The sequence below is a fragment of the Cetorhinus maximus genome, chromosome 13 (assembly GCF_964194155.1).
Source record: "Cetorhinus maximus chromosome 13, sCetMax3.hap1.1, whole genome shotgun sequence".
NCBI classification, from domain to species: Eukaryota; Metazoa; Chordata; class Chondrichthyes; order Lamniformes; family Cetorhinidae; genus Cetorhinus; species Cetorhinus maximus.
Genome location: NC_135891.1, coordinates 109826357 through 109851761, shown reverse-complemented (window position 1 = coordinate 109851761; position 25405 = coordinate 109826357).

The following is a 25405-nucleotide window of genomic DNA, read 5'->3' as shown; positions in this document are numbered from 1 at the left end:
TGTGCAATCAACTGCACTCATGTGGCGCTCAGATCTCCGTTGTAACAAGTGGTCAACTATGTCAACCGCAAGGTCTCCCATTCGCTGAATGTGCAGCTAGTGTGCGACCACCACAAACACATCCTGCAGGTCTGCACATGGTTTCCGGGGAGTGTCCATGACTCCTACATTCTCAGTCAGTGACAGATCCCTAATGTCTTCCAGGGTCCACAGAAGCTGCAGGGTTGGCTCCTCAGGGACAAGAGCTACCGCCAGAGGACGTGGCTGATGACACCCGTGTGGCGGCCTCAGACTGAATTAAAGTAAAGGTATAATGAGGCTTGTGCTGCAACTCGCAACTTGGTGCAACAAGACATTGGGATGCTGAAAATGAGGTTCCGGTGCCTGGACCGGTCTGGTGGAGCCCTGCAATACAGTCCACAGAGGGTGTCATACATTGTCATCGTCTGCTACATCCTTTAAAACCTGGTGCTGCAGTGGGGAGACGAGCTGGCTGAGGAGGAGATGGAGGAGTCGGAGGTCTCCTCTGATGAGGAGGATGTCGACAGGCTTGAGGGTGAGGAGATCCTCGAAGGTAATGATGACAGCGATGAGGCCCTGGCACTGGTCGACAAGGCAGGCGCGCTTCAGAGGCTCTCATAGCTGCTCGATATGTGGAGGAGGATGATGATGACATGCAGTGAAGAGGCACCATAGATCCTCACATTGCATCTATGATGTTTGACTCCAGTCTGGCTTATGGCAACGCAAATACCCTCTGTGAGAATTCTGCTGTCACGGTGATGCAGTGGAGGCCCTGATAGTCACTTGATTGCAGGAGGATGATGATGACATGCAATGAGGACACATAGATCTCCACATAGCCTCTGTGAATGTCTGACTCCTGTCTGGCCGAGGGCAGCTCGCTTGCACTCTGTGGAGATGCAGCCATGAAACTTTGAAAGCACCTGATACTTTGTCTGCCTTCAGCACCTGACCCCTTCAGGAGCACAGCATCACTGGTCACAGATGATGAAGAGATGGCGGCCAGCACCACCTGAAAGTTGCTGTGAGCACACAGAGGGAATGACTGAACTCCTTGACACCTGCCCACAATCTTCTGGCAGCAATGACCAGCACCATCGAGGTGCAGACATCCCTAATGAGTCCAGGGAGTGTGAGGCCGGACCATCACTTTGGTCTGAAGGCTGCACAAAGCACAGGGAAGACGCCTGGTACTGAGACACCAGACTTTGTACAGAAAGGTTTCACATCTGAGTGACATGAACACTGCTCATCAGAACAAGGAGCCATAGACAGGGAGACATTCTTGAGAGTTTATCTACAATAGTGAACATTGTTTACAAGTGACTAACACTCGTGCCCAGGCAGTGCAACTACATCTTCTAACCTTCCTAAATCCTGCCGCTATGTCATTGTGCTCCCCGGACATCCACAGCGGAGGTGGAGGCAGCCTGCCGACTACTATGCCCTGTCTATGACCTTGGCGGGCATTCTCTGGAGGGCCAAGCCCTGGAGGGCCCTAGCCTGCTTTCGGGGTCTTGCTGTGTGGCAGTGGCACCCTCCACGACCTGTGTAGCTGGAGCTGCTAAGGTCACAAGAAGAGGAGATTCAGGTGGGCTGGACACTTCTGGAGTCATCTGAGTGGATGGCCCAGGCTGTGCACTTGCTGATCCTCCTCCCTCTGGGTGCCCGATGGCTGTCTTTTTGAGGGAAGGGATAGCTGGAGTGTGATCAGGCTGCCCGGCACCCCTCTCCCATTCACACTGTTGGAGGCCAACTATGGCATCAGTGATGGAGTTGAGCCCGCACAACAATGCAGGAGTGACGTCCTGGACTAAGGTCTCCATGGCGGCTGCCGTCCTACCAGTGTTGACCTCGGTGCGTTGGCAATGCCGGTGCTATCATTTCAGCCTGAAGGCAGACAGACTCCTCCATTGTGCCTTGCAATCTGAGGAGTGTAGCGGACATCCCTTCCTGATGTTCCCGAGCTTGCCTTTGCAGCTCCAGCAACTGTGACATGACCAAGTCCAGAGGCGCATTATCCGACTCAGACTCAGCAAACCTTTGGCTTCCAACATTCCCCTGAGTGCCGGGGACCTGGGAAGGCCCTGCTGCTGCCTGCTGTGGATCAGAAAGTGCAATGTTCTCACTTGATGGTAATCCTAAGGCTACTCTAAAGCTAGGTCCCATCGAGGTGTGAGTCTCTGCACTGGTGGAGGGTGTGGGTGTGCGCTGTGATGGGACTGCAGGGAGGGTGTCAGATTCCTCCTCAGAGGTTTCTTCAAGGCTTGATTGGAGGTCCTGGGTCATGGGCTCTGTCAGCTGTTTCCCAGATGTGCCTGCGGAAGCAAGGGGAGATAGTTAGTGCATGGCAGTGGCCTGTGAAAGAGGACACATCACTCACAGCATGGTTGTCTAATGGATGTTGCACTGCTGGATCCTCACCTGGTGGAGCATCGCCAACCTCACCACAGACGCAAGAACGGTCCAGATCCTCGCCGGCCAGCTGGATGGCTCTGTTTTCAAAGTCCATGAGGGCCTTAATTTCAGGCATTCCCCCACCAGTCTGTGACCTCTCCCTTTTATTGTGTGCCAGCTTGTCCTGCATGAATAGAGATGGTGAGAGTGTAAGCAGGATGCCTGCCAGGCCAGATGATAAGTATGCCTGGCATGTATAGGTGGTGACTCCCATGGATGGGATGAGGATAATGAAGATTTGTGTGAGAGAGTGAATGGTGATGTTCCTTGAACTGGCAGTGAGTGAGGGCCCTGTGGATGTGTGATAGGTTTATGAGTGTGTGAGTTGAGAGTGATGAGAAGAGTGACTTACCCTGGCGGATCGAAGGAGATCATTCATCCGCTTGCGGCACTGGGTGGCTGTCCCCTTTTGCAGGGTATTGGCGCAGACCCGTGCTGTCACCGCCTCTCAACCAGATTGGTGATGTTGCTGCCCATACTGCGGCCAGAGCGGGTGTAGAGGACATCGCGGTGAGCCTTCACTACATCCAAAAGGTACTCAAGGGACTTGTCATTGAACCTGGGGGCTGCAGTCCTTTTGCCTTTCAGGGTCATCCTGTCTTCTTTGCAGCAGCCGTGGGCTGGAAGCTCTGAGAGACGTGCGCGGGACTGGACTTTAAACATGGCGCCCCGCATGATGAAGCGACAAGGTGATGGCGTGGAGGGCGAATGAGAGGTCGCCCGCCATCAAATCGGCATGTTTCCCGGGAATGCATCATTAATGTGGCGGGATTGGGATGATACGGTGTGAGAAACCGCCATTGCGGCTGGCAGGTAAAATGTCATTTTCCCACCCGCTACTGCACTTAACGCAAACCTGGGACGATTCCGCCCTAGAGGGCAGAGAGTTCAGAACATCCCAAAAAGGACAAAAGGAAGAAGTTAGGGAAAATACTTTTACATAGACCTTTGATCAGATATGGAGTGCCATGCCAGTGGCAAAAGCAGAATTCTTTTAATAGAGAAGTGGATAAATATTTGAAAGAAAGAGTTTTAATGTGTATGGGGGAAAGTGCAGAGGAACGGATTCATTGGATAAGTCTTTCAAAAAGTCAGCCTAGTCACAATGGACCAATTACTCTCCTGTGCTTACTTTGGTCATAGAACGCTGTCATCACTGGCAAAGCTGGCATTTATTGTCCATCCCTAATTGCCCTTGAGAAGGTAATCATGACCTTTTTGAACTGCTGCAGGCCATGTGGTGTAGGTTCACTTACAGTGCTGCTAGGAAGGGAATTCTAAGAATTTGATCCAGCGACAGTGAAGGAATGGCAATACAGTTCCAAGTCAGGATGGTGAGTGCCTTGGAGGGGAACTTGCAGGTGGTGGTTTCCCATAGCCCTGCCCTTGTTCTTCAAGGTGTTAAAGATCACGGGTTTGAAAGGTATTGTTGAAGGAGGCTTGGTGAGTTGCATCTTGTAGATGTACACACTGTTGCCATGGTGGTGTAAGGAGTGAATGTTTAAGGTGGTGGATGAGGTGCCATTCAATTGGATTGCTTGGTCCAGAAGATGTCAAGTGTTGTTTGAGCTGCAATTATCCAGGCAAGTGGAGAGTATTCCATCACACTCCTGACTCGTGCCTTGTAGATGGCAGGCACTCTTTGGGAAGTCAGGAAGTAACTTTTCCCAGTCTTTGGCCTGCTCTTGTAGCCATAGTATTTATATAGTTTGTCTAGTTAAGTTTCTGGTCAATTGTAACCCCAAGGATGTTGATGGTTGGGGATTCAGTGATGAGAATGCCATTGAATGTTGAGGGGAAGTGGTTAGGTCCTGTCTTGTTGGAGATGGCCTTCGCCTGGCATGATAAATTCAGGTAACATATTATTTGTCTATTATTCTAGCTCAAAAATAGCAAGAGATTCCAGAATGAGCTGAACATTTTTCGCAAACCTGTTAACACAAAATTAATTGATAAAACATTAATTTCACATATATGGGCCAATGTGATAACTTTTTATAATATAGTCAACTACAAGCAGTTGATTTCGTCAGCTTCATGGAAAGAGGACCTTTGAAACCAAAGATCCTGAATACTATTAGGATTGCTGTTATCATTCAATCTATTCTCTCTTTACTTCTCTAAATGTATTAAAGCCAGTCAGGTGTGGTGTGATCTAAATAGAGGTCCTTTCATTTTATCTGATGGCTTTTTTGGTTTACTGCATCCCTTCAATGGATTCCAGAATTTTAAAATTAAATACAATTAGCCATTCTCTTATTGATATAAGAAGGATAAAGGACAGTTTCTAAAGGAGGATTTATGTCAGCTACAGCAACAGAAACTTGCATTGATATAGCACGTCTAATGTAAGCTGCTTCTCAAATGGAAACGGACAGGCAAGTGCATGGTGTGCTGTAGAGGGGAAGTTTAGAATATGTGAATAAGACCCCAGTTGAAAAGGTTTTTTGCAAAGGAAAGACAAGTGGAGAGGTGAAGGGGTTCAAGGACTGAGCTCCAGAAAGTGGGGTCCAGGTGACTGAAAGCTCAGTCAGCCATGGCGGTGTAAAAGGAGGAGGAGAAACAGAAAAAGCCAAAGGTTGAAGGGTATAATGAGAGGTAGGGTTGGAGAAGTTTGTAGATATATGGTGGAGAGAGACCATTGAGGGATTTGAAGATGAGGATGAAAGACTTCAACTTCGTACATTTGTGAACAATGAATCAACATAGCTTATGTTGTGTCAATAAGACATGAAAAGAAATCGAAACTGTATACATCAAAGCTTTTATTCTTTTTTTGATATTTTAAAATGGACTTCTGCCAAACCACAAAACTAAACATCACAAGACTCACAAGATTGGGCATTTGTTCTGGAAAGTTCCAACAGAGACTACAAGAACATAAGAGTTCCACCCCCATCCTTGTGGAATCTCACACCCCATTGTCAGGCCACATTATAATCACAAAACTAGGCGACTAACAGACAAACTGACCCCCCCATCTGAGACAATAAGAGACAGAAACATCAAAACTTGTCATACCTGAAAAAGTGTTAACAGCCACCATTTCGCTCCTAAGAGAAACAATGGATTTCGGCCAGAAGCATGGAAACTGCTCGCGAGGCTGCAATTAACTCATTAATGGGCCATGTCACATGACCCCCCATGCTTCTAGCCTTCTGGATCATTTTAAAATTACATTTCTTGCCTCACAGCTCAGACTGCTGCTTTTACACCAATCGGAAAGGATTCCAGCAGCTCTCAGCTGAGCAAGCAGTTGGCCGCCATCCCTCAACTCCTCAAAGCCTGTCTGATTTTTAGAAGTCTCTGATCATCATCTGCCAAGTGGTCTAAGCACAGGAACTCTATCATGCCACATCAATATTCGTTTCCAGGATTTTCGTGTTGCTGTCTTTGACTAGAAACTAATCTGGACTGAATTCCGCCATAAAGGAAACACCTTCTGGACTTTGATTTCTCAGACTTTGGAAATCACGTGAACTAATATTCATTTCTGTGGATCTTTTAAGGTTGTTGCCCATAGTTGTAAATCTTCCTCTTTTTTATCCCCCCTTATTGTATGGTGTGTGTGTGTGTGTGTGAGTTTGTGAGGTTGTGAACACGACCCCACTGGTTTTGAAAGTGAATAAAATAACCTTCTGAGTTAATCATAACACGAGTTTATACGAGTTATTTTTAAATTGGATCACGCAATCTGAGAGTTTGGGGAAACTTTAAAAATAATTCAAAAATGCCTCTGCTTATGGACAGATGGGGAGAGAATAAAGAAATTAAGTTTCTCTCTCTCCTGCCTGTAACACTTAATAAAGATTGGGGTGATGGCCAAGCAGGGTTTAATGTGGGACTGGACAGATGGGATTCATGGCTGATAGAGGATGGGAAGAGAAGAAGGAAAGCATAAGAGTAATTTAGACTAAAAGTGATTAAAAACATGGATAGTGGCTTCTGTGAGAGATAGAAAGGAGGTAGAAATGGAGTTGAGCAATTTTGCCAGATGGAAATAAATGACCGTGTGAAGTTTAAGATGTAGGTTTTACTCCAAGATTATGGTTTAGTCAAGCCTGAGCTAATCATCACGTGGGGAATGAAAGAAGCGGGGAATGAGTGGAACTTACAGTGAGGGCCAGAATTGATTGCTTCAATCTTCCTGATGATAAGTTGGAAGAGGCTGTTGTTTATCCAAAACTTGATGTCAGGTAGGCAATTCAATGCCATGAAGATGGTTATGGAATTGAGAGAGGTATTGTTAACAGGATATATAAGGAAGCGGACTCCATTCTGTTACCAAAGGGCAGTTTATGGATAAGGAAGGTGATCAGGCCTAGGATAGAATCTTAGGGGACTCCAAAGGTAACGCTGTGGGCATAGAAGAAGGAAGCCATTGCTGGAGATGTACTGACAATTTGGAGTGTTAGAAGTCGAACCATGCGAAGGGGATTCGCGTGGCACTTGGCTTCCTGCTACCTATGATTTCATCTAGATTGCTGAAATCTATAGAAAATATATTTCTAAAAGATAATTTCAAGGTGCAAAGACAATGGGCTGCATTTTACCTGCCCCCTTCAGGCGTGTTTTCGGGTGCCCACCCCAGCAACTTACCACCCACCCCCAAGCTTACCCCCCCATAATACAGAGGGTGAGTGGGCACCGAAATTGGCTTGTTACCAAGCCAATTGACCCTGATGATATGCTACCCATGTAATAAAACTGTTGATGTGGGTAGTGGGGCAGGAATGGGTAGCCTGATTTTAAAAAAATTTCTCAAGGGGAGGGAGAAGGGGTACTACCTTCGGGGTCTGCCCTTTACAGATCGGGGGATGGGGTGGTCCCCTGCCAGCCCCCAAGACAGAACACTCCCTTTCTTCCTACCCGCCTGCTGCATTAAGCCCATCCCATCCACCTCCCCCCAACCTGCCCAAACCCTCCCTGCCCAAGACCCCAGACTTACCTGTCTCCGGGATCCAATGGGCCTTATTTCTTGTCCCTGGTTGCAGTCCCAGCAGTGCCCACTAATGCGCCCTTGGCGCTGCTGGGTCTGATGGAGTTGCTGGCCAATCAGATTAGCTGGCAGCTCCTGAGGGCAGCCCACACTGCCTCTATTTAGCCCACCCACAACGATGATAGTTGTGGAGTGGGCTGGCATGGAGCAGGTCAGCTCCACACTGGCTTTGCTTCCGGCAGGGGGGGAGGGGGGACTGAAGGGAGATTGGGGGCGGGGAGCAAGCTGTCTGGTCCCCCGTAATATTCTGCCCTCCACCTGATTAACCCTCCCATGCACTTTTTAAAAAAATACCCTCAACCAAAGGATATTTAAACTGAGCCATAATATATTTGGCAATTCAAAAAAAGAATCTGTCCTTTGCATTTAGAAAAATCCACATAAAATTCTATTTCAGCTACAAACAATAAGGGGAATTATCTGATATGATTGAACTGCATAATTAAAAGAGAGTGATACCAGCCTTTATGGCTTCACAGAATTAAATGACATTAACATGGATTTTTGGATCATTGACAGGGTTCCCACTGGATCCCACTTCTCAGAAGCTCCTATGGTTTTCCTAAAGCCGAACTGATATTAGGAGAGTTGCTGACGGTTTAATGCACTGATATGCCATTTTTATCAGCACAGGTAACTGAGAAGGAGATGGCTTACAGAGCTGAACAGCTTTGTGTACTATTTCACCAGCAGAGCTTTGGAATCCAGTTTGAATAAAATATCTGCATTGAATTGATGGGCCAAATGGCCTCCTTTTGTGCCATAATGGCTCTATAATAATAATGACTGTCTTCTGAATATTTAACACTGAATAATGCTGAGTTTCGTTGCATCTTCTTGAATAAATTCAAAAACGTAAAACAGAAATTGAGCGGAATTCGAATCATTAATGCATTTGAATAAGAGCTTCTTTGAGTAAAATATACTTGGATAACCTCAGGGGTGTTTTCTCAAGGTTTAACGGCTAAATCCTATTATAAGGGTACTCTCACGTGAACTAAGCTTTCTTATTAATTTTACTGTGGAATTGTCTAAATGTTCACACAGTGGGTCATTATGGAATACTTTACCACGTGTGACTCTGCAGGCAATACAACAAGCTGGTTTAAAAGGGAATTGGATGAATTTTTGAAAATGAAGAACATTAACAGGGTAAAAACAAAAAACTGCGGATATGGAAATCCAAAACAAAAACAGAATTATCTGGAAAAACTCAGCAGGTCTGGCAGCATCGGCGGAGAAGAAAAGAGCTGACGTTTCGAGTCCTCATGACCCTTCAACAGAACTGAGTAATATTAGGAGAGGGGTGAAATATAAGCTGGTTTAAGGTGGGGAGGGGGGTGGGGTGGGGGGAGAGAAGTGGGGGGGGTGGTGTGATTGTAGGGACAAGCAAGCAGTGATAGGAGCAGATAATCAAAAGATGTCACAGACAAAAGAACAAAGGGGTGTCGAAGGTGGTGATATTATCTAAACGAATGTGCTAATTAAGAATGGATGGCAGGACACTCAAAGTACAGTTCTAGTGGGGGTGGGGTGGAAAGACTAACAGGGCATAAAAGGTATAGATTTAAAAATAATGGAAATAGGTGGGAAAAGAAAAATCTATATAAATTATTGGAAAAAACAAAAGGAAGGGGGAAGAAACGGAAAGGGGTTGGGGATGGAGGAGGGAGTTCAAGATCTAAAGTTGTTGAATTCAATATTCAGTCCGGAAGGCTGTAAAGTGTCTAGTCGGAAGATGAGGTGCTGTTCCTCCAGTTTGCGTTGGGCTTCACTGGAACAATGTAGCAAGCCAAGGACAGACATGTGGGCAAGAGAGCAGGGTGGAGTGTTAAAATGGCAAGCGACAGGGAGGTTTGGGTCTTTCTTGCGGACAGACTGCAGGTGTTCTGCAAAGTGGTCGCCCAGTTTACATTTGGTCTCTCCAATGTAGAGGAGACCGCATTGGGAGCAATGAATGCAGTAGACTAAGTTAGGGGAAATGCAAGTGAAATGCTGCTTCATTTGAAAGGAGTGTTTGGGCCCTTGGACAGTGAGGAGAGAGGAAGTGAAGGGGCAGGTGTTGCATCTTTTGCGTGGGCATGGGGAGGTGCCATAGGTGGGGGTTGAGGAGTAGGGGGTGATGGAGGAGTGGACCAGGGTGTCCCGGAGGGAACGATCCCTAAGGAATGCTGCCGGGGGGATGAAGGGAAGATGTGTTTGGTGGTGGCATCATGCTGGAGTTGGTGGAAATGGCGGAGGATGATCCTTTGAATGCGGACGCTGGTGGGGTGATAAGTAAGGACAAGGGGGACCCTATCATGTTTCTGGGAGGGAGGAGAAGGCGTGAGGGCAGATGCTCGGGAGATGGGCCGGACACGGTTGAGGGCCCTGTCAACGACCGTGGGTGGAAAACCTCAGTTAAGGAAGAAGGAGGACATGTCAGAGGAACTGTTTTTGAAGGTAGCATCATCAGAACAGATGCGACGGAGGCGAAGGAACTGAGAGAATGGGATGGAGTCCTTACAGGAAGCGGGGTGTGAGGAGCTGTAGTCGAGGTAGCTGTGGGAGTCGGTGGGCTTGTAATGAATATTGGTGGACCTTCTATCGCCAGAAATTGAGACAGAGAGGTCAAGGAAGGGAAGGGAAGTGTCAGTGATGGACCATGTGAAAATGATGGAGGGGTGGAAATTGGAAGCAAAATTAATAAATTTTCCAGGTCCAGACAAGAACATGAAGTGGCAATGAAGCAGTCATTGATGTACTGGAGAAAGGGTTGTCGGAGGGGGCCTGAGTAGGACTGGAACAAGGAATGTTCCACATACCCCATAAAGAGACAGGCATAGCTGGGGCCCATGCGGGTACCCATAGCCACACCTTTTATTTGGAGGAAGTGAGAGGAGTTAATGGAGAAATTGTTCAGTGTGAGAACAAGTTCAGCCAGACGGAGGAGAGTAGTGGTGGATGGGGATTGTTTGGGCCTCTGTTCGAGGAAGAAGCCAAGGGCCCTCAGACCATCCTGGTGGGGGATGGAAGTGTAGAGGGATTGGACGTCCATGGTGAAGAGGAAGCGGTTGGGGCCAGGGAACTGGAAATTGTTGATGTGACGTAAGGTGTCAGAGGAATCACGGATGTAGGTAGGAATGGACTGAACAAGGGGAGAGGGAAGGGAGTCAAGATAACGAGAAATGAGTTCCGTGGGGCAGGAACAGGCAGACACGATCGGTCTGCCGGGACAGTTCTGTTTGTGGATTTTGGGTAGGAGGTAGAAGCGGGCCGTCCGAGGTTGGGCGACTATCAGGTTGGAAGCTGTGGGAGGAAGATCTCCAGAGGAGATGAGGTCAGTGACAGTCCTGGAAACAATGGCTTGATGTTCAGTGGTAGGGTCATGGTCCAGGGAGAGGTAGGAGGAAGTGTCTATGAGTTGACGCTCAGCCTCCACGAGGTAGAGGTCAGTGCGCCAGACAACAACAGCACCATCCTTGTCAGCGGGTTTGATGACAATGTTGGGGTTGGACCTGAGAGAACGGAGTGCAGTAAGTTCAGAGAGAGACAGATTAGAATGGGTGAGAGGAGCAGAGAAATTGAGACGACTAATGTCACGCTGACAGTTCTCAATGAAAAGATCAAGAGAAGGTAAGAATCCAGAGGGAGGGGTCCAGGTGGAGGGAGAATATTGGAGGTGGGTAAAAGGATCCGTTGAACGGGGAGAGGACTCCTGCCCAAAGAAGTGAGCACAGAGACAAAGACAGCGGAAGAAGAGTTCAGCATCGTGCCGAGCCCGAAATTCATTGAGATGAGGGCGTAAGGGTATGAAACTAAGTCCTTTGCTGAGCACTGAACGTTCAGCGTCGGAGAGGGGAAGGTCAGGGGGTATAGTGAATACACGGCCAGGGCTGGGATTGGAAGATGGGGTGGGGACGGAGAGACAGGTAGGGGTGGAGGGTCCTAGATGGGTGTTGGTGTCGATGAGTTGTTGGAGCTTGCGTTCCTTAGCACTTGAGAGAAAGAGAAAAAGTTTCTTGTTGAGGCGTTGGATGAGACGAAGAATAAAATTAAACTGGGGGCACGCGCAGCTTTGAAAAAGGGTGCGGCGGTGCTGCTGGAGGGAGAGGTCGAGTGTGTTCATATGGCGGCGCATGGCACTGAGTGTGGATCTCAGAATGCGACGGGAACAGCAGTCCGAGAAAAGTTTTATGTCACGAAGATACCTGTAATCCTGGGTGGGTTCGAAACAAGAGGGATGGAACTTCAGTTGAAATCCACGTGGGGTAAGTCGGAGACGGAGACAGTCACTGAGAAAGGAAATGTGGCTGTGAAAGCGGGTTTTAGTAAACACCTTGTCAAACACCAGGAGAGAAATGGAAAGCAATGAAGGTGAACAAGGCAAAAGAGAGATACGAAAATCCTGTTGGAGAGAGGAGCAGTACTTCTTCAAGGTAGGCATTCCTTGAAGAGGAGAGGCAGTCAATTAAACACAGAGATAAAAACAGGGTATGTGGGGTTACGTTAGATTCTCCAGTTGTGGAGTGCATGAAGCCTTTCAAGTATCTTAATTTTGGTAAACAAGGAGGGTGGGGTGACATGTTTGTGTGTGTGCGTGTGTGACTTTATGACAGCAAAGTCATGGGTCAGTACATTCTGGAATGAGATGTTGGTTGCTGAGAGGAGAGTATATTGGAGAATTTTAGCCTTGAGGTGATAAATTAGGATGTTGACAGTATAGGGGAGAGGTAGCAACGGAAACCAACGTCACAGATATAGAATTAAGCATTTTCGATAACAGAATGTATAAGGAGGAGGTGGCTGAGGTGAGAGTTGGAGATGAAACTGTATCTTTAGATGCAGCTTGAGAGGTTAATATAATCAAGGTTTGGAGCAGAGCCAAGGGGCTAAATCCACTCTCTCTGAAGACGCATTAAAATAATGAAAGTACTCAACCTCCTTGAATGGTACAAGAGTCTTTCAAAAAAAAACAGAAAAGTGCTTCACATTTCCTGAACAATATTGTAATGTCCAGCTGGCACAGCTTCCTGGGCTAGTACCATAATACCATGCATTATATCTAGCATGGATAGCACAGTGTGCACTTTATTGTGACAAATTTAGACATGCTGCTCTGGCTGAAGCGGAAAAAATGTTTCTTTGTTTTTGAATTTTTGGAATCCCTTCAACCGAATGTTGCTAGGGGAAGAAGTTGCACCCATGAATTGTAATACATTTTCTTTTAGTTCTAAAAGATAACCATGGCTTTGCTTATATTTGCTCCTTGCATTTATAAAGGGGCAAGCCAAATTGACAGTTCTCCACTAGTACCTAATCTACTTGCCAGTTATTATGAATGAAAACGTATTTGGAGAGGACTAATGTTTTGACACTGATTCATTTTCCCATATATTTATTACCATAGATAATAAATATTTCCCACTTCTCATGCAAAGGAATTTCTCCAAGAATTTTAAAAGATGGAGAAATGGGCTCATGGAAAAATAGGGCCAAATCTTCTGAGGAGTGCAATCACTGTCAGATTGCCACTCTGCTCCTATTTACTCTCCTTGCGCCGGAGCTCCACATTTCTTGCACAGACTTCCAAACCAGGCCTCTTGAGGAAAGGGGAGCGTACCTGTTCTTGGAGTCCTTCTTCATAGTGCAAGATCGCTGGGGGGGGACCACCCCCCATTTCCCCGTCCCCCTGTCTGTTTACGGCACTAGCTGCTGTGTTCCGGCAAGGTTAAATGCCCCAATGCTACTTTGAGAAGCCACGGAGAGAAGGTAAGTATGTAGGGTAAATGGGTGAAGGGGCAGGGTGGGTTAGGGGGTAGTCAGGAGTCATGGGGTTAGTCAGGTCAGATGGGTAGTCGGGGGGTGGGGGGTGATGCTAGGAGGATGGAGGGATAGTTGTGTGGTTGAGGGGCGTAGTCGAGTTGGCGGGGGCTAGTCGGGTTGAGGCAGCATTCAGGGGGTCGGGGGGGTAGTTGGAGGGTCAGCAGTATAGTTACCCAGGAGTAGGAACTGGTTTGAATCCTTCTGGCTTGTCCTTGGTAACCATTCTGGTAAGTAAGTCAAACCATGTGAAGTCTACAACTTTAATTTAGAGTTTCGGACACAGGGTAATTACCCTTCAGGAGTTCAAGCTTTCTGGGCAATTCCCATGTACTCAGTGCATCGGGACCTCGAAGCACATCCTGGAGGCCATCTTCGGGGTATGACCATCTAGAGATAGGAAGCCTGGGCCATTGAAAACTGATGGCACAGAAGGAGGACATTTGGCATTAAGCAGTAAATAAAGGAGGTTAAACGGGGGAGAGGAAGAAGCCAAGCACAATGACAAACGTCTGAAATTTCTTTGTGGGAGGGTTCCCATGACTGGCCACTGTAACTTCTGTGGAAGATCAATAGAAATATAATTTGCGCAGAACATCCAGGGTTTCCAGCAAAATTACAGCATCTGATTGGAAGAATCACCTCATCCCAAGAAAATTCCTGGTGAAAGCTTATTAAAAGGTTTTTGAAGATTGGAGTACAAGCTAAAGTGGTTTTGGAAAATGAGAGTTCTAGAAGAGAAGAGTAAGGTAGCAAGGTTAAGGGCCAAGCCAAGTCTCCCTCCAGACTGGCTTCTCCCAAAACTCCGAATCCACAGGCTCGGGAACACAACACCTGATGAGTTCCAGGTCTCGACCCCGTGCCCCAAGTTGTGTTGCTATTGCGACACTATTTTCAAATTTAAATGGCCTAATTAGCCAGGAGGCCATTCAGTTAGAAGCACCAACCATCTTCAGCAGGAGGATGCCTGGCACTAGTGGCAAAGGCAGACAGCAGCCATGATGGGACCTGCTGCTGCCTTGCCGATTAATCAGGTCCTTAAAAGGCCACGAGCTGGGAAATAGAGAAAAGTGGCCATTCAAACAAACTTGAGATGCAGTGCCGGACCCAGCGCCAGCTGACCCATCATACTTCTGTTTTTAACAAATAAAAATAAAAATTCAAATCACTCCACAATGAGCCTCACAGCTGGTCACTAACATCTACCAAACCGTTGGAGTTTTCCAAAATAAAGATTGAAAGCCATGTTCCCGACTGTGCATGCCCCTTTAACAAGCTCCTTATGGAGCTTAGTGTTATTGGTGGCAAGCTGGTTTCTCATTACCACCCCCCCTCCAACAACCCTTTGAAAATTTGAAACTATCCCAAAGGCACCGGGGTCCCAAGACCCTCTTCAAGACCATGATTTTCAAAGCCTGCCCGCAGCGGATCCGGGCCTCACCGTCCTTTGAATATCTTGGCCGATATCTTTCTATAGTTTTTCTCCTTACTCCCTTCACGCAAATAAATCTGTTTTTAGCTTGTCCGTGAGGCTCACTTCCTATTCCTTTGACCCCCATCGTACCAAACAGCTGATGTTTCAACTTTCCTACCTGGCCCCTGTGCTCGTGAAGACCTTACATGATCCTCTTTCCTTAAGTACCATCTCCCTCCCTTCCAAAACCACTAGCATCATGACCCTCCTCAAAAAGATCCATCTTAACTGCCCTGCCCTTCATCTCCAACATTCCTTTTCTCTCTATGGTTCTCGGACATGTTGTCGCCTTCCAAATCTGTTCCCTTCTTTCGTGCAACTTCATGGGCAAGGTTTTTGGGTCTTTGGGCGGGCGAGGTGGGTGGGCCCAGGAGCGGCCGGGAAATGGGCCGCCGCCTGTGATTAACCTCTGACCGCGATTTCACACTGGCTGGCCAATTAACGGTTAGCCAGCGTAAAAGGCGCGCCGAGAAAGACTCAGCGCTGCTGAGGTGGAGGCGGGGAAGTGAACGCTGACGTCAGCCCAGGCGCGGGAGGAGCGCGCAATGAAAGCTCTCCAAAGGCAGAGAGCTGCCTCAGGGGGGCCTGAAGAACTTTAAAACCAAAAATAAAGATTATGAAATTCTAAAATAAATGTCCCCCACATAGGACTCGCGCGCCTGAAAATATAAATAATAAAAGTTACGTCAAAACGTTTTTATTTTTTAAAAAATTAATCTTGGGAACCTCATCCTGTTCATGGATGAGGTTTCCTCAAAAATCCAAAGGCTGCCTGGCCGATTCGCCCGCCCGCCAGCTGTAAAAATCGCTCTTAATTAATACTTTAATGGCCTTAATAGGCCTCTTAATTGTTGGCTGGCATGCTGCCGACTCTCTTGCACGCCTGCCGACAGAAATCTCGAGCGATGACGTCGGGATGCTCGCCCGATGCCATTGTGCCCTATTTTATGCCCGATTGGGTAGTAAAATTCTGCCCATGATATTCCCTGATCAAATTTCCATCCCTGGCCCTGACCAAAGCTACAAATCACATCCAGCGTAAGTGGCGATAGTGAGTTATTCCTCTCTATTTGCCTGGCGGGGACCGTTTTCTCCCACCTGAAGACTGCGTTCCCACCAGCTTCACACGGGGGTCAGAGTTGGGGCATGAAAGTGAGGCCCAGATGTTAAAACCATACTCCACAGGGAATAGTCAGTTTACTGTCTCTTTCAGTCCCCGTATCACCAATTCCTGCCTCAAGTTAAAATTGGCCCTACGTTTCTTTCCTTAATTTAGAGATGGACAACTCAGTGACAATGACTTGCCTTTATATAATATCATAAAGAATCTCCAATTGCTTGGCAGGGGGGAAAATAACGGTACACCAAAAGTATGATCCAAGCGGTATTGGTTTTGAATAAGTTTTCGGAGGAGATAGAGAGAGAGAGAGAGGTAGCAAGGGAGAATGACTTAGAGAGTAACCCCTAGAAGTAAGCCTGGTATAATGCAGAGGTAATCCAGCAAAACCTGGTATAATTTGGGATGCAAGTGATGTTGTAATGCTAACACAGTCTTACTGGTTTGAGTTGTTTCAAATACCTAAAAATCAATTTTCCGACTTTGCACTTCTGGTTGGGAACATTCACCAGAGATACATGTCGGAAACCAGGGCACATACTGAAACCAACTTCTGACCCATTTGCAACAGCAGCACAAGCTCAGAAATATTTTCCCTTGGAGCTTTCTATCTCCTGGAAAGCAATAAAGGAGGATTTGGTACTGGTAACACTTTATTGTGCTACCTAATACTTACTTGATTACAATATAAATCTTTAATATCTAATAAGAGTTTGCATCTCCGAGAACAAAAGCACCATATAATGAAAAATGTAATACGCAGTTGAACCAAGTAATCTAGGTTTTATTTCATTCGTGAGAAGGAGCTGGGTGACTCACAGGGTTAGTAGTCTTCCTGCAAAGATTTTTCAATTAACCAAACGAGAAAGAGATCGTAGTTCTAACTATGCGTTATCCTCAACTTAACATCGAATTGGCTACGTAATGGAAGAGGGGATTGCAATCAATACTTGCTATGTGTCATTCTGGAATCCTTGGCAATAGGAACACGAATTGCTGGAGGAAAAGTCCATCTCATTGACATTCTATCATGCTGGTAGTCACATGGAACAGCAACAATGGAATTATTGACTAACTTTGGCAGTTAGGTTCTCTCAATGAATCAATTAACAACAAAATCCAGACATGAAGTGAGCAAAACCCTGAGTGCTGGAAAGGTTTGAGAACCATGATCGAGAAACTCAGTCACACCTGAAAATGGACTTGTGCTTTATGGGTACCCTTGTATTGAGGGCAGACCCTCAAGGCCCAGAGCTTCTTGAGGTCGTAACCATGGACATCTGCCATCACCTCCCTCCCCCCAAACTGTAGCCACTGTTGATACAGCTCATAGAAACAGTGGACTAGGCAATCGAGTACACAAGAAAGGCACTAAGAAGTTGTGGTCTGGTGATTTTTAATTATTCCTTTAACTATTACACACATATGGATGAATTGAGTTGTTGGGGTAATTGCTTTTTTGAATTTAATGTTGATGTTAATATTTATAATAAATTGAAGGAAAGTCCCATGTAGACTGTAGGAAGGCAGTTGGATTGTAGTAGTAAGGGAACAGATGATAATTACATGGCTATTGGTGCGTTGGGAACGATTCATACAAGGTGTCCTTGGATGATTTTCAGCCTGAGGGCTTTGGCAGCTAGTGTTGCTGGTGTTACTGCTACTGTTTACAGGTGGTGAGGGCTGGTACATTAGTGTAGTCATGCAGCATGACCACAAACATGGTTAGGGTCGTACAGCAAAGGTTCTCCCAAATAGCCCAGGCAGCGGAAGGGTTGCTTGGCCTGAAGGCCTGCTCAATGATATTTCTAGTGACAACATGGGACTTGTGTATGCCAGCTCTCTGTGCATAGCTGGATCCCGGGCAGGAGTCATGTCTGTAGGGGACATCCTATGTTCCCCTGGTTTCCAGCCTGTGACCAACAGGCCTGTTTGGAATAAAGACGATGAAGAGGACGTACACAGGATGAATGAATCAAGGCTGCTGCCAGGAAACTGGCCATTGGGCACAGACCTGCATGGCAGCGTGAGTGCAGACTGGGGCACCTTGGATCTTGGGTAAAGCATTCAATATGTGTGAAGCTTGGTGCTCTCTCATCCTACTTTACTTTTTCCATAGGGACTGTGATGTATGTGTTCTGCTTTGTGTAGAGAGCCTTGGTGACCTGTCTAACATAGTGGTGCACACCAGACTGAGAGATGTTATGCTGTTGCAGCCTATAGGGCCCCCAAACCAACAATGCCCTGGTTTGAGGCTCTAGTTGTGGAAGCAACAGTTGATAAAGTTCCCTGGCAACCTCCTTGATGAAGTGTAGAGACCTCACACATTGTTCTCCACTGAAGCTGAGGTATGGAAAGTGCTCCCTGAAGACCCACCGTGGGCATGGCCTCCACCCTCTTCTTTCCAGCTGCTCCTGTTCTCCCTCAGCTTCTCCTCTGCTCCCCCTCATTATTCAGCCCCAAAGTCAGACTGACCAGACCATCCGTGATTGCAATAAAACAATTCTCAAGGCCGGGAAAGGCAGTGTAGCACCAGCACAAAATTATTGCCAGAAGTCACAGTTCACTGGTGGTATGGAAAAACAATGGCCCAGAAGTTAACCAGAAGCTTGAGAAGTCACCAGCATGGAGTGGGTGAGTCCCTTAAATAGAACTCATGCAGGATCCTAGTTAGTGTCATGAGTTGCTGGGTGAGTCTTTCATGTGGCAAATCAGGTACTGCAGCAGGCAAAATTCCCAGGTGGGTCCTGCTTCAAAAATAGGATGTTTGTTTTTATATTAAACTGAGGCTTTTTAATACATCTGGAGTGCCCCCTGAACATACCCCCAATCTAATATGGCGGGTGGTTCACTTCTGACATGGAATGAGCACAGAAAACTTGGTCGTTATTTTGGACCCGTCCATGGTAGATTTAGATAAGGGAAAATGGAGGAGGTTCAAATGGAGCATAAACGCAGGCAATGGACTGGTTGAGCTGAATGGCCTGTTTCTGTGCCATATATCCTACGTAATCCTATGTGATAAGGGGCGGAATCGTCCCAGATTTGCACTAAGTGCGGTAGCGGGCGGGTCAAATGTTGTTTTACCCGCCAGCCGCGATGGCGGGTTTTCACACCGTACCATCCCAACCCCACCACATTATTTATGCATTCCCGGGAACACACGCCGTTGCCATGGTGGGCGGGTTCTAATTCACCCGCCACGCCAACACCCCGCCGCTTCATCACACCGGGTGCCATATTTAAAGTCCAGCCACAAGCACACTTCTCAGTGCTTCCAGCCCACCACTGCTGCATGGAAGACATGGCCCTGAAACTGAAGATGACTGCAGCACCCCAAGTTCAGTGATGCATCCCTCAAGCACCTATTGGATGCCATGGAGGCCCGCCGGTATATCCTCTCCCTCCGCTCTGGCCACCGGATGGGCAGCAACATTACTAATCCGGCTTGGGAGGTGGTGGCAGTGGTGGTCAGCACCAACGCCCTTCAAAAGAGGACAGCCACACAGTGCCACAAGAGGATGAATGATCCCCTCCGTTCTGCTAGAGTAAGTCACTCTTCTCATCACTCTCAACTCACACACTCAAAAACACATCACAGATGCACAGGGCTCTCACTCACTGCCGGTTTAAGGGACATCATCATTCACTCTCTCACATTCACATCATTGTCCTCATCCCATCCATGCGACCAGTCACCACCCACACATGCCAGGCATACTTATCATCTGGCCTGGCAGGCATCCTGCTTAAACTCTCTCCATCTCTATTCATGCAGGAAAAGCTGGCACACAAGAGGGCGCAGACCAGTGGCGGAATGCCCGAAATCAAGGCCCTCACGGACTATGAGCCATCCAGCTGGCCAGCTACGATCTGGACCGTTCCTGTGCTGACGGTGAGGTCAGCGGTGCTCTACCAAGTGAGGGTCCAGCAGTGCAACATCCATCAGACAACCATGTCCTGTTTCACAGGCCACTGCCATGCACTAATTATATCCCCTTGCTTTCGTAGGCACATCTGCCAAACAACCAATGGAGTCCAAGGCCAGGAACTCCAATCAAGCCCCAAAGAAACCTCTGGAGAGGAATCTGGAGGCATGGCTGTTAATCACTTGTACATACTGTTCACTATTGTCAATAAACTCCCAAGAATGTCTCCCTGCCTGTGGCTCCTTGTCCTGATGAGCAGTGTTCATGTCACTCAGATGTGAAACCTTTCTGCACAAGATAAAGGCAGGTGTCTCAGTCCATGGCCTCTTTGCTATGCTCTGTGCAGCCTTCAGACCAAAGTGATGGTCCAGCCTCACACTCCATGGACTCATTACTGATGCCTGCACCTCGATGGTGCTCGTCATTGCTGCCAGAATGTGGTGGGCAGGCGCCACAGAGTTCTCTCATTCTCTCTGTGTGCTCTCAGCACCTTTAAGGGAGGGCTGGCCCCCATCTCTTCAGCATCTGTGACCGGTGATGCTGTGCTCCAGCTCCTGAAGGGCTCAGGTGCTGAAGGCGGACAAAGCATCAGATGCTTCTAAGGTTTCATGGCTGCATCTCTATGATATGACCCTGATCATGGAGCGCAAGCGAGCTGCCCTTGGCCAGACAGGAGCCAGACATTCTCAGAGGCGATGTGAAGATTTATGGAGTGTCCTCACTGCATGTCGTCATCATCCTCCTGCAATTGAGCGACTATTATGGCCACTACTGTGGCTCCATGACAGGATCATTCTCCCAGAAGGTATTCACGCTGCCATAAGCCAGACTGGAGTCAAATATTCTCAGATGCAATTTGTGGATCTATGGGGGACACCTCACTGTTTGTCGTCATCATCCTCCACAAATCTAGCAGCTGTGAGGGCCTTCCGAGCACGCCTGCCTCATCTGGCCAGTCATCCTTGTCATTGTCACCTCCAAATACCTCCTCACCCTCATCCCCATCAGTGTTTTCTTCATCAGAGGAGACATGAACTCCTTCATCTCCTCCTCAGCCAGCTTCTCTCCCCATTGGAGCACCAGGTTGTAAAGGACGCAGCAGACGACGATGATGCCTGACACTATCAGTGCACTGGATTGCAGGGCTCCACCAGACTGATTCAGACATCAGAACCTCTTCTTCAGCAGCCCAATGGTCTGTTCCAAGTTGCGAGCTGCAGCATTAGCATTATTATACCGTCGCTCTGCTGCAGTCTGAAGCCGTCGCACGGGTGTCATTAGCCACAGCCTCTGCGGCTAGTCCTTGTCTCCGAGGAGCCAACCCTGCAGCTCTTGTGAACTCTGGAAGACTCAAGGGATCTATGGCTGACTGAGGATGTAGGGGTTGTGCACAGTCCCTGGAAACTGTGCACACATCTGCAGGATGCGTTTCTGGTGATCTAACACCAGCTGCACATTCAGTGAGTGGAAGCCCTTGCAGTGGATGTAGTCCACTGTGAGTTGTGACGGAGATCTGAGCGCCACATCAGTGCAGACATTCACACCCTGCAGCTGTCGGAAACCCCAGATCTGGGAAAATCTAATCGCTTTCGTGATCCTGGCTGTCCTTGTCTCGGGCGAAATGCACAAAGTTGTGCTGCCCTCACAAAGAAAGCATCTGTGGCCTCATGGATGCATTTGTGGGTGGAGATCCCACAGAGGTCATCTGCGGAGCCCTGAAAGGAGTCACAGGTGTAGAAATTGAGCACCGCTGTCACTTTCACGACCATTGGCAGTGGGTGCCCTCCATGTCCCCGTGGCACGAAATCCTGCAGTAGCTGGCAGAGGTGACCGACCAGTTCCCTAGACATGCTCAGTCTTTGGCGACACTGGTTCTCGGTCACCTGCAGGACTGACAGGCGGCGTCTATAAAGCCTGGATATTGCTGGGCGCTGACCTGCGATGGCTCGCTGTGACTCTTCGGCAGCGTCTGCGGGAGCCCCAGTCGCCCTTTCTTCCTGATGTTGCTATTCCTGCCTCTGCACAGCCAGAAGCCTCAGTTGCTCTTGCCTCCATTGTCTTCACTCTCTGTGGGCCATCAGTCATACAGCTAGTTCACCGGGCTCCATGATCCTGATGTACTGCTCCTGTAGGATGAAAGAGAGAGACACGTGGTTAGCATGGGTGTACTAAGAACCTGTCCTGGTTAAGTGTGACAGCCCCTTAACGCTTCCTGGAGAGTGCTGGTCACCAGTTGGATGGCCAGAGGTTAGTGCGTTGCATGGCTGCCCGAAATCCCACCACCTCCACACAATCCACCCAAACTACTGGGGGCAGACTTGCCCACTGGACTGCATGCTGTGCTCTCAGCTCAGGCGCAGGCATTCTCTAACCCACGCTACAGTACTGCACTGTTAGCTTGGACCATGGGGGAGACTGGTCCAAACCGGGATGATGATATTGCAAAGGGCTGTGAGCACCTCCAGCAGTAACTGCTCCATGGCTAGCTTTAGCGAGGAGATTGTACAACTTGTGCAGTTGTCAAACTGTTCTGCAGTCCACTAAAATGCTCGTGTCTTTGCAGCCAGTGCAGGGGGGCAGTGCGGTGGGGGGGAGTGGGGTGGAGGAGGGGTGAAAATCTTTGGAGCACTTGGTGGTATTTTGATGCCTCTGCCTTGCCTGAGTGGGCAGATAAGCTAGGAGCCCAACCCCAATCATCCCAATGTGACTGCACCCGAACTGCCTCAGTTGCAGAGGAATGGTCACTTTATACAGGTTTCCCGAATGCTTGGCTGCTTCCCTCACCCATACTGCCTCCCATCCCGAATGCTTGTGTGCTATATTCAACCCCCCATCCCCCCAGAAGTCGCCTCAATGGCAGGGCTGTCCTTAACCCTGACCCCCCAGTGCCCCTCAAGCTTGAAGTCCAACAGGTGACCCTGGCAAGCGCTGCATAAGTTTCCCTCCATAAGTACTCACCTCCAAATTCCCCTCAAAGTGCAGGCGGCCAAGCGCACGCTGCTTATGTGCTGTTGTGAAATACGTCAGCGGGCTTTCCCTCCCCCTCCTCCGGTGTGGACGGATGATCCAGCGGTGGGGAGGGGGCAGTTTCAGCGGGTGGCCTGATAATGACATGCTGATGTATTACAATAAGGTTCCCGATGTCAGACGGCAGGAAGCACGGCCTGTCGTCAGTGCGCTGTGCAGACGAACACACACTGGTTTCACGCTGTTGTAAAACCAATCGCGCCATATTGTCCACTCATGTCACCGATCATGCCCAACGCCAGAGGGCACGGGAAATTCCGCCCAAGGTCTATTTTCGGGCATCGTAAGTGTGCAACAGTGTGGGTCACCAGGACAGTGTCTTTGAAATGATCACATCGAATTTCTGTCTATTTTATCAGCTCAATTATCCTGGCCAGGTGACAAATTAATTATTGTTTTCATTGCTCTTTTGCCTTTTCCCTTTTTTTTTTATTTCATCCCTTCCCTTCTTCCTTCTTTTCCATTTTTTCCCCTTCTGTCTTATTATTTTTCATTGTGTTAAGATTTTATTTTCCCTTTAGGCTAGCCACGAGCATACATGAAAACCTTTTTGCACCATGTGGGTATGGAGACTGTATTAAGTGAGTGCTGCAGCCTGTGTTCTATCTATAAGACACTAGTTAGACCTCATCTGGAGTAGTGTGTCCAGTTCTGGGCACCATATTTGAGGAAGGATGTGAAGGCATTGGAGCGAGTACAGAGGAGATTCACAAGAATGATTCCTGGGATGAAGAACTGTAGCTATAAGGATAGATTGGAGAGGTTGTGACTGTTTTCCTTGGAGAAAAGAAGGCTGAGAGGAGACTTGATAGAGGTATTCAAGAACCTGAGGGGTATGGACAGGGTAAATAGTGAGAAACTGTTCCCAATCAAGAGAACATCAAGAATTAGAGGGCACAGATTCAAAACAATTGGCACAAGGAGTAAAAATGATGTGAGGAAAAATCTTTTCACCCAGAGGGTGGTTGGAGCCTGGAGCAAACTCCCTGAAAGGGTGGCGGAGGCAGGTTCGATTAAGGTATTCAAAAGGGAATTTGATTGCTATCTGAAAAGAGAGAATGTGCAAGGTTACAGGGATAAGGCAGGGGAGACTAGACGGAATGCTCTTTCAGAGGGCCAGTGCAGACCAGATTGGCCGAATGACCTCCTTCTGCACTGTAAAGATTCTGTGATACTGTGGGGAATGAATTCTGATGTATCTCAGAAACCATCATGTCTGTCATTGGCTTTGCAATTATCAAGTGAATTTCACCTTGTGTCCTCCCACAGAATTATTTTTGCAATAGATTCAGAATTAAAGTTTTAAAGAGTTTTAAACCCTTGGGGAAAGAGTTTGCCACACCAACCAATCCTCCAATATCAAAGATTGATGAATAAATCTTCTGAGATATCACAGCTCCTGTTTAGACATGGTGTGTTGGCTGAACCCTTTCATTCAAGGTCAAAGCTGAAGAAAGGTTTCAGAAAGGCTTTCTGGAAACTAATGGCTTGATGACCGAGACACTCCTCTCTGCTCCAAAGTAAAAGTCATCTTCATTACTTTCAAAACAGTTTTAACAAAGGTTTCTTCCCGAATGATGGCTATCCCTATTATCAGCTCACCGGAACAAGGCTTTGGTTTTTCCGTTAAATTCTGTCAGTGTAACTACTAAAGAGAATTTGTTCTTATAAATATTTGGGGGTGGCATGGGGGTGGATTGAAATTTCTGAAAATGTTTTTGGTATGCGACCTCCAGGAAGGAACATAACTTAACTGGAAAGCTGCATGGAAAACAAAATTAAGATTCCATGCCAAGCTTGATTGCAGTTTCCATATCGGGAGGACATTGCTAACGCCTGTCTCAGAATCCTGGGACTAGATACAAATAAAAAACACCTGCTGTCTGATAGGTAATCCTTCTTCTACCTGTAGGTTCCAGTCTCTCCCTCTCTTTATTCGCACTCTTCATTTAATAGATCCGATCCAATGAGCAGTGCTACATAATCTGCCCTACATGGTTTCCTTCTTTCCTTAATCCTGTCAAAATTAATATTCATTGCGCTGTCTCCCACTCCAACTCAGTTTCCTCTTTCCTTCAGTTGAATTCAAATTCTCAAACTGCCATGGCAAAATCTGAACTCACATTCCCTGAGTTATTGTCCGGACCTCTGGTTTGCTAACCCACTGTGCAGCAGGTCCCACAGTCTCAGCCTGCCCTGGATTAGAAATAATGGATAACCCAGGAGAAGATCATCACACCCAAAAGATGACACTTTGCAACATCAATATGTATTCAAAGCACTCGCATGAGTCTGCATATCAACTTCATGTGCGGACTTCATCTTAAACAAAGAGCGGGGAGAGTGTGCAGATGTCATTTAAAAATGAGAGGTTGAATGTGCAGACAGACCTCATTTTAAACAAAGAGCAGGGAGGCTTCATTTAAAAAGACTGGGGTGAGCAGCTGTTTGGTGAGCTGGATTGGTGAGTATTTCTAGTCTTTAAAGTAAAATTAAGGTCAATAGTTTGTGTTTTGGTCTCTAGTCTTTATTTCTCTTTCTTAAAAATAGCTTGTTAAGTATAAGACCGATACTGG